General features: G+C 33.6%; 1 pseudogene; it reads left to right on the top strand.

Annotated features, from left to right (window-relative positions):
* The first annotated feature begins 292 nt into the window (after nt 1-292).
* LOC120187364 lies at nt 293-6,620 on the top strand (annotated as a pseudogene).
* Nucleotides 6,621-7,833: the final 1,213 nt, after the last annotated feature.

The following is a 7,833-nucleotide window of genomic DNA, read 5'->3' as shown; positions in this document are numbered from 1 at the left end:
TATATATATTTGCGGCAGAATTCAATGGATGAACCTAATAATATCATTAAAGTTGAATGATTAAATTATGTTTATAATTAAAGTATAAGGATCAAATTATACATTTTATTAGTAGAGGGACTAAAACAAATATAGTCCTAAAAAAAGACAGTAAATATGCCGACGCCAACGCGGCCTCACGCGCTCACTCACCGACAGCCCCTCCTTCGAAGTAGTAGACGTCTCCTACAATTAATGTCCCAAACGCATTGAATTTTTGTGATCTTTACGAAATTCGATAATTATAAATAAAATAATAATAACAAAATAAATATTTTTCACTTCATCAACAACAACAGAACAGATCTTGGACTATGAGCTCAGACGCAAACGGCGGAGAGTCGCCGGCGCAGTGATCGAGTGGGAAAGCTACCTCGACATCGGCGGTGGACAAGCAAAAGGAGAAGGCGAGAGTCAGTAGGACATCGCAGATCCTATGGCACGCTCATCAGAACGATGCCGGCGCTGTCCGTAAGCTTCTCGAGGAAGATCAGTCTCTGGTTCACGCTAGGGACTATGATAACCATACTCCTCTCCACGTCGCTTCACTCCAGGGTTGGATCGGCGTCGCCAAGTGCCTTATCGATTATGGCGCCGATGAAAACGCCCAAGATCGATGGAAGAATACGGTGTCAACTCATTTTTTACTTTTTGTCTCCTTTTTCTCCAAATCATAGGCTTTTACTGTAACGCAGTCTTTTTTTTTTGGGTGGGGGGGGGATTTAACTTGAAGTTTTTCCCTTTCCGGTAATTTTACGAGTTATCTCAGGAAAAATATATTAATATACGATTAATATACAACGTTACCAGAAACATAATAAGATATTTAATTTATCGGTAAACTTAGTTTATTGGTAGAATTCATGAATAAATATTAAAAAATTTGACAATCGGTAAACTTAGTTTATCGGTATGTATCGATACCATTCAAATATGTATTAATACATAACAATATATCAGGTAAAAATATGACATAACCGGGTTCAATATGACAAAATCGATAAAACGCTAGCAGATATATTGAAGGTATTGATTCTATTCAAATAAGTATCGATACTTATGGAATTTTAAAGAAAAGCATTAATAGCGTCTATAAAGTATCGATACTTTATAAACATGTATCGATACGTAACAATATAACAGGTAAAAATATGACAAAGTCAGTTTCATTATGACAAAACCGATAAAAGATATTGGATATATTGAAGGTATCGATTCCATTCAAATAAGTATTGATACTTATGGAATTTTAAAAAAAAAGTTTAATAGCGCCTATAAAGTATCGATACTTTATAAACATGTATCGATACGTAACAATATAACATGTAAAAATATAACAAAACCGGTAAAGCGCTACCAGATATGTTGAAGGTATCGATTCCATTCAAATAATTATCGATACTTATAGAATTTTAAAGAAAAACAATAATAGCGCCTATAAAGTATCGCTATTTTATAAATATGTATCCATATGTAACAATATAACATGTAAAAATATGATAAAGCCGGTTTAATTATGACAAAACCGGTAAAGCGCTACAGGATATGTTAAAGATATTGATATTTTAATAAGTATACGTAAAAAATTATCGATACTTTTAAAAGAAAAAAATGAAAACCTATCAAAAGTATCGACACCTGACATAAAAATATCGAGACTTGGTAATTGTATCGATTAAATATAAATAATATATCCGGTTAAAATATTAAAAGCATAGCTAAATTTCCTCTGAAAATAAATAGAACACAGCCGTAGTTTTCGAAATCGAAGCGTAATTGTTGCTGAATTTCAGAAGTTAAAGCGAAGTTTGTTTATTTGTTGCTGCAGTCGAATCGAAAAGTACGTTGTTGAAACCCTAGTTGGGGTTTCCCATAAAATGCTTGCGATTGTAAGCAAATCTCTTCATTCAGCAGGTTCTCTTGAGCATAATAGGCATAATGGATAATGACAAAGTTGATTCTAGGTTCGGTCTTCATGCAGAGCAGAAGCAACCGCTCTTGGTAAATCTTTAAGTGTTATATTTCTTGTCCTCAGTCTCGATGATATAGGGTATTGCATACATCTAACTAATTGATTTCGAAATGTGAACGAATATCATTACAACTATCATTATATACAATGAAGAACAATTCTTCAAAAACTCAATACAACTATTATATGTAATGTTGAATCATGTACTCCTTACGTGGGAGGGGTTCACTCCATAAACCCTCAAAGGAAGTTTATTTTACCAATTCCTAGCTTACCATTTGGACCATTTGGATTTTATTGGCTATGCAGTCAACATGATTAACCTGGATAATCCCAACTACAAAATATCGGGAATTGATTCTGGCCACGATTTGAGGGAGACTTTATTCTACAGAATGTTTGACAAGCTTCAAGTACACTATACAAGGGAATATATGGAAATGCCAAACTACCGGTTAAAAGTAAGCAATTAGTGCATTGACAACCCATTGAAGTTTTCCTTTGCTTTATATTCTTTCAAGTGCTTTATGTGTAAATTGATAAAACCGTTAAAGTATCGTTTCTATATTATCATAAACTTTTATTTATGTATCAATACTTTGTTATATCGGTCTCGATACTTTAATTCCACATGAAGGCTCAAACAATCTGCACGCAAAATGTATCGATATATATATATATATATATACTTTAATTCCACCTAATATGTTGATAATACAAATAGCAAATTAAGTATCGGTACTTATGATGTGTATCTTCCATTATTTAACATTATTATTAAAAGATCTATCGTTTAATTCTCGAGAATTTTTAGTTGCATTTTATTGCATTTCCCCTGTAGCACCCAAATCATAAGTCTGATATGCTTCTGATTTAAATGTTTGAGAACCAAATGGATCACCTTCGAGATTTTAAATATGCAGCTTGGTCTACATTAGCTATATTTCTCTTAGACGGTTTCGGTTTACGGTTCTCCTATCTTCATGAGCTGGATGAAATGGATATTATCCGGAAGACATTCTTCATATATACAAACATATCAACGTTGTTGGTTGATTGGTCGGGATTTTATATCCATATTTATGTCTCTGTATCGAAACACATACTACATGTTTCTATATTTTATATTTGAGAAGTGCTGAAATATCAATACTAGTTATTAATGTATTTTATATCTGCATGCAAATGTATCGATACACATTATTAAAGTATCGTTTCTATAATCTCGACAAAAAAGTTTCCATACTTTGTTGTCGAAACAGGCTAAAATTTGAGAAAACGGTAAAAATTTTAAACAATCTATTAAATATAACAGATTGAAAATGGACACAACCGGTTTATATAATTGTGCCTATAAAGTATCGGTATCTAAGAAACATGTATCAATACATGACAATATAACATGTTGAAAATTGACAAAACCAGTTCCAAATTGTATAACTTAACAGGTAAAAAATTGACAAAACTGATTTCCATAACTGCGCCTATAAAGTATCGATACACGTATGAAAAGTATCGATTCTTATAACTTCGAAAACCGATTACTTTAAAGTAATAGGTAAATATATAATGTAAGCTGTAAAAATATACCGGTTTCATGGTAAAATACGTTTACATAAAGTATCCATACCTTTTGTATATGTATCGATACTTTTTTTCCAGTATGTTTCCCAAACTGGATGAACATAGGAAGTATCGATACCTATGAAATATGTATCGATACAAGACAATATAACAAGTTAAAAATTGATAAAATGGGTTTCAATATGGCAAAACCGGTAAATAGCTACCGGTTTTGAAAATAACCAAACGTCTCAAAAGTATCGATACCAAACATAAAAGTATTGATACTTATGTAAGGGTAATGGTATGGATTAAAGTATCGATACATGTATGAGAAGTATCGATTCTTAATACTTCAAACCGATTACTTTAAAGTAATAGGTAAATATACAATGTAAGCTGTACAAATATATCGGTTTATTGATAAAAATATGTTTACATAAAGTATCGATACTTTTTGTCCAGTATGCTTCTCAAAATAGGCTCAATCAGCTTAAACTTTGGTAACATTTTAGGCGTTACCTAATATGTTGATAATACTAATAACAAATCTAGTAATTAACCTATTTTGTTATCGTCGGATTTCCAAAATCCCCATCGCTTAAAAAGGCGATACATATTACGTTATATAAGTGCTACCTAATATGTTATTATGCTTGATAATGTTTCCAGTAATTAACTGGTTATGTTATCGTCGGATTTTCAAAGTTCCATTAGCTTTAACAAGACGCTACCTAATATGTTATTGTGCTTGATAATGTTTTCAATAATTAACCGGTTATGTTATCGTCTATATATTTTTGGCGCATTTTAAATTGAACGATAACATAACCGGTTAATACCGTTTTTATTACCAACTCAAATAATATTTCCGGTTAAATCATATAACATTTACGGTATAAATTTTAACCGTTCACTTGTTTAACCAACCGCTCATATCAGAACTTCCCGTAATTGTAGCCTTTAGCTTATGCAGAAGGAGCTAAGAAACGTGACATGATTGAGCTATTGAAGTCGAATGGTGGATTATCTTATGTAAGTTCACCTTTTTTTTTACTTTTGCAGTTTTTCATTTATTGTCCATTTTATTAGCTATTATCTTTCATATTTAGTCTAATTTTAGAGTTCTTAAAATGAATGTTCTCTAATTTGCATTCGTTGATGAGACTTAGCAGTATGGTGAATGATTAGTTCCAGAGATACCACTTTGAATCATATTTGCTCATCCTTGGTTATTTTTCCAAGAAATCAACTCAATCAAGGTTTTAGATATGGGGTCTTACTCGAAATTGTGGATGTCCTTTTAACTTTCCAATGATGTTTCCTAATTTTTTTTATTAATCCATCTTTAAGAATTATTTTGCTTCAGTGCCTAGAAATACATCCCTGGTGTCATTCACTTGATGGTTTTGATGTTCTCTGTTGTAGCCGTTTGTTTATAATATTATTTACTTGTATATGTGTTTCCATATCCATGCTCGATGTGTTTACAGTAATTCATGAACAATTTTTTTAAAATGTGAATGCACACTGATTTTTACTCTCAATTCTTCTTCACTATCCCTTCCGATTTGATTTTACTGGAGCTAGTTTAATAGGTTTAATTGACGGAAACACTTTTAGACGTTGTTTATTTTTCATTTTAACTACTATCATGGGCTGAAAGTTAAAGTTAGTTAAAGTTTTCATTGTTGCAGGGCCAAAATGGAAGCCATTTTGAACCAAAGCCGGTTCCACCCCCTCTACCAAACAAGTGTGACTGGGAAATTGACCCTTCTGAGCTGGACTTTTCATATCAAATATCATAGGGAAGGTATGCTTTCAATTCTTAATGTTACTAACTTGCAGAGCAGAGCTTGCTTTTTCGGATTGTTTAAAGTGTAAAACCCTATTGAGAAAACCTCTTGCTTTAATTTTAGCATGATAAATCTTGATTTTAGGCTTTTTTTGGTACGGAGGATGGAAAAGGCGAGGCCTAAAATATTTCTTATCCAATGTTTAGGCTTCATAACCACCTTTCAATATGCTTAACCATTAATTAAAACTTCTTTCTTCCACCTTTCAGTCGTCCCAACCTAGCAAAGCCTTTATTCATTTGGCATAACTAGGATCTAGTGCCTTCTATCGTTTGTCAATAGTGCATGTGATTGTTAGTCAAATCAGAGAGGGATTGTTACGGTATAGAAGTGTGGTGTTTTCATAAAGAATATGATAAAAATTCTCTTATGACTAGCATATTGAGAAGCAGCCTCATTTGATGACATGGAGATTTAATCTGTCTGAATTTGACATCATCATGAGCAATTACATCAACACTGTCCCTAATCAGGACATGCTCCTTAGAAGTATGATCCCATCTCTCTGTACTTGGATATGGCTGAATGTATACATCCTTTTCTGATTATTAGATAGCTGTGTATGTTTCTGATTATTAGCTGTCAAATGTCTACAAGGGTTTTAGTAGTCAACGTGTCTCGTTGACGTGTAAGTTCCATCTGCCAGCTTGGAGATTGATTTTATATATGAGCCAGCTTATATTCTGGTTGTCAGCAATTCAGCATGCTAGTTGCCTTCATTTTCCTTGTATTTTCTGGTACATGTGCTTTCACTGATTATATTTCATACTGCCAGGGTTCATTTGGTGAGATTTTGAAAGCCAGTTGCCGAGGAACACCTGTAGCTGTCAAACGCATTCTTCCATCACTTTCAGATGAGAGATTGGTGATGCAAGGCCTCTATGTTTTAAATATATAATCTCTATAGTTTGCATCGAGGCCCTTTCCTATGAATGGTGACCTTTTTTCCAGTCTATATCATGTGCTCAAAACTATGTTCTCATTGACGATGAATAGTGACCGAAGAAATAAATATATTTCACATTAGTATATTCAACAATGCATGAAGCATTTACTTTGATGACTCATACCTCTGATTGGTGTAGTTAGCTTCACGTTTGAGAGCTACTTCCGCATTTTACAGAGTGGTGGATGCTTGTCATAGCTATGCTTAATTTCCTCCCTATCCTGTTTTACTGTATTAAGACTGCAATTCTTTGTGTGTGTTCTGTTGTTCTGATTCAGTCAGGATTTCCAGCATGAAGTGAATTTGTGATGCAGGGGGGATCCGAGACAGATGATGCTGAGCTGTCAGATTGCACGTTGATGGCGCTGAGATACCATGAGTTGGCAGATCAGCGCAAAGGCGGGAATTGATTGTGACATGTTCCTCATTGGGATCGTTTTGAGTATGTTTCAGTCTTTTGGCCATAACTTTGGCTACAGATGTCAGAATCGCGCATAAGACCCCAATCCGGAAAGCTCTTTTCGACGCGCACGCTCTCCACATTGAGCTATGCTCCATGTGACCTTTTTTTCAACCCCAAATTCTGCCGTTTTCCCCTCCGAATCACTAGATTTAGTTATTTTTTACTATTTATGGTAATATTTCGATTGTTAATTAGGAAGTCAATTTAAATCCGATTTAGGCCGGATTTTTGGGAGATTGCTTATTTTATTTCGAATTTCAATTTAGAGTGATTTTCGGGATTTTGCTATTTTTGGCAAAATTCGAATAAAGACGATTTTTTTGCTATAACAGTCCGGCTTGTGGACTGCTTTTTGGATGGTTTTGATTTTATAATATTTTATTAAATCCTAGAGACTTTTTTTTCTCTGGTTTTTGGGCGAATTTTCTCTTGTGAATCGTCTGTCGGAACTAGCCTACAGGATAATCACTATTCTGTCTGGCGTCAATTTGCTTGTAAAGCTCCGCCATCCTATATATAGTTCAATTCCTTGGAGCTCTCACTGACAGGAAGCCTCTTATGTTAATTAGCGAGTACTTAAGAGGGGTATGCGAATGCACGAATATATTTTTTTTTTCTTTTTCCGTTTAGTTTAGTTATCTCTATATAATTTTCTAATAGAAATCTTAAAATTTTCTTTAATTATATAATGTGCTATCACAGGGTAATCTTCATCAGCATCTAAGGGAAAAGGGTGCACTTCAGCCATCAACTTTGCATTGGAGATTGCTAGGTAAATAAGAAAGCTTCTATTTTAAGTTGTGTTGTCTGTGCAGCCCTCCTTGTCACTATTGTAAAACCTGGAGAATACCATAAATCACATTTTTCTCATTAGGATAAAATCATTAGTTTTCTTTTGTTTTGAACTGCTCCTCTTAGCTACTTTACAGAATATGTAAGCTGTGTGGCTAAATTGAATTTTCTCTCATATGTATGTTATTTCGCTAATCAAGAT

Source organism: Hibiscus syriacus, unplaced genomic scaffold (assembly GCF_006381635.1).
Source record: "Hibiscus syriacus cultivar Baekdansim isolate YM2019G1 unplaced genomic scaffold, ASM638163v2 tig00113725_pilon, whole genome shotgun sequence".
Classification (NCBI taxonomy): Eukaryota; Viridiplantae; Streptophyta; class Magnoliopsida; order Malvales; family Malvaceae; genus Hibiscus; species Hibiscus syriacus.
The sequence above is the reverse complement of the archived record's forward strand: the minus strand, read 5'-3'. Positions and strand labels throughout refer to the sequence as shown.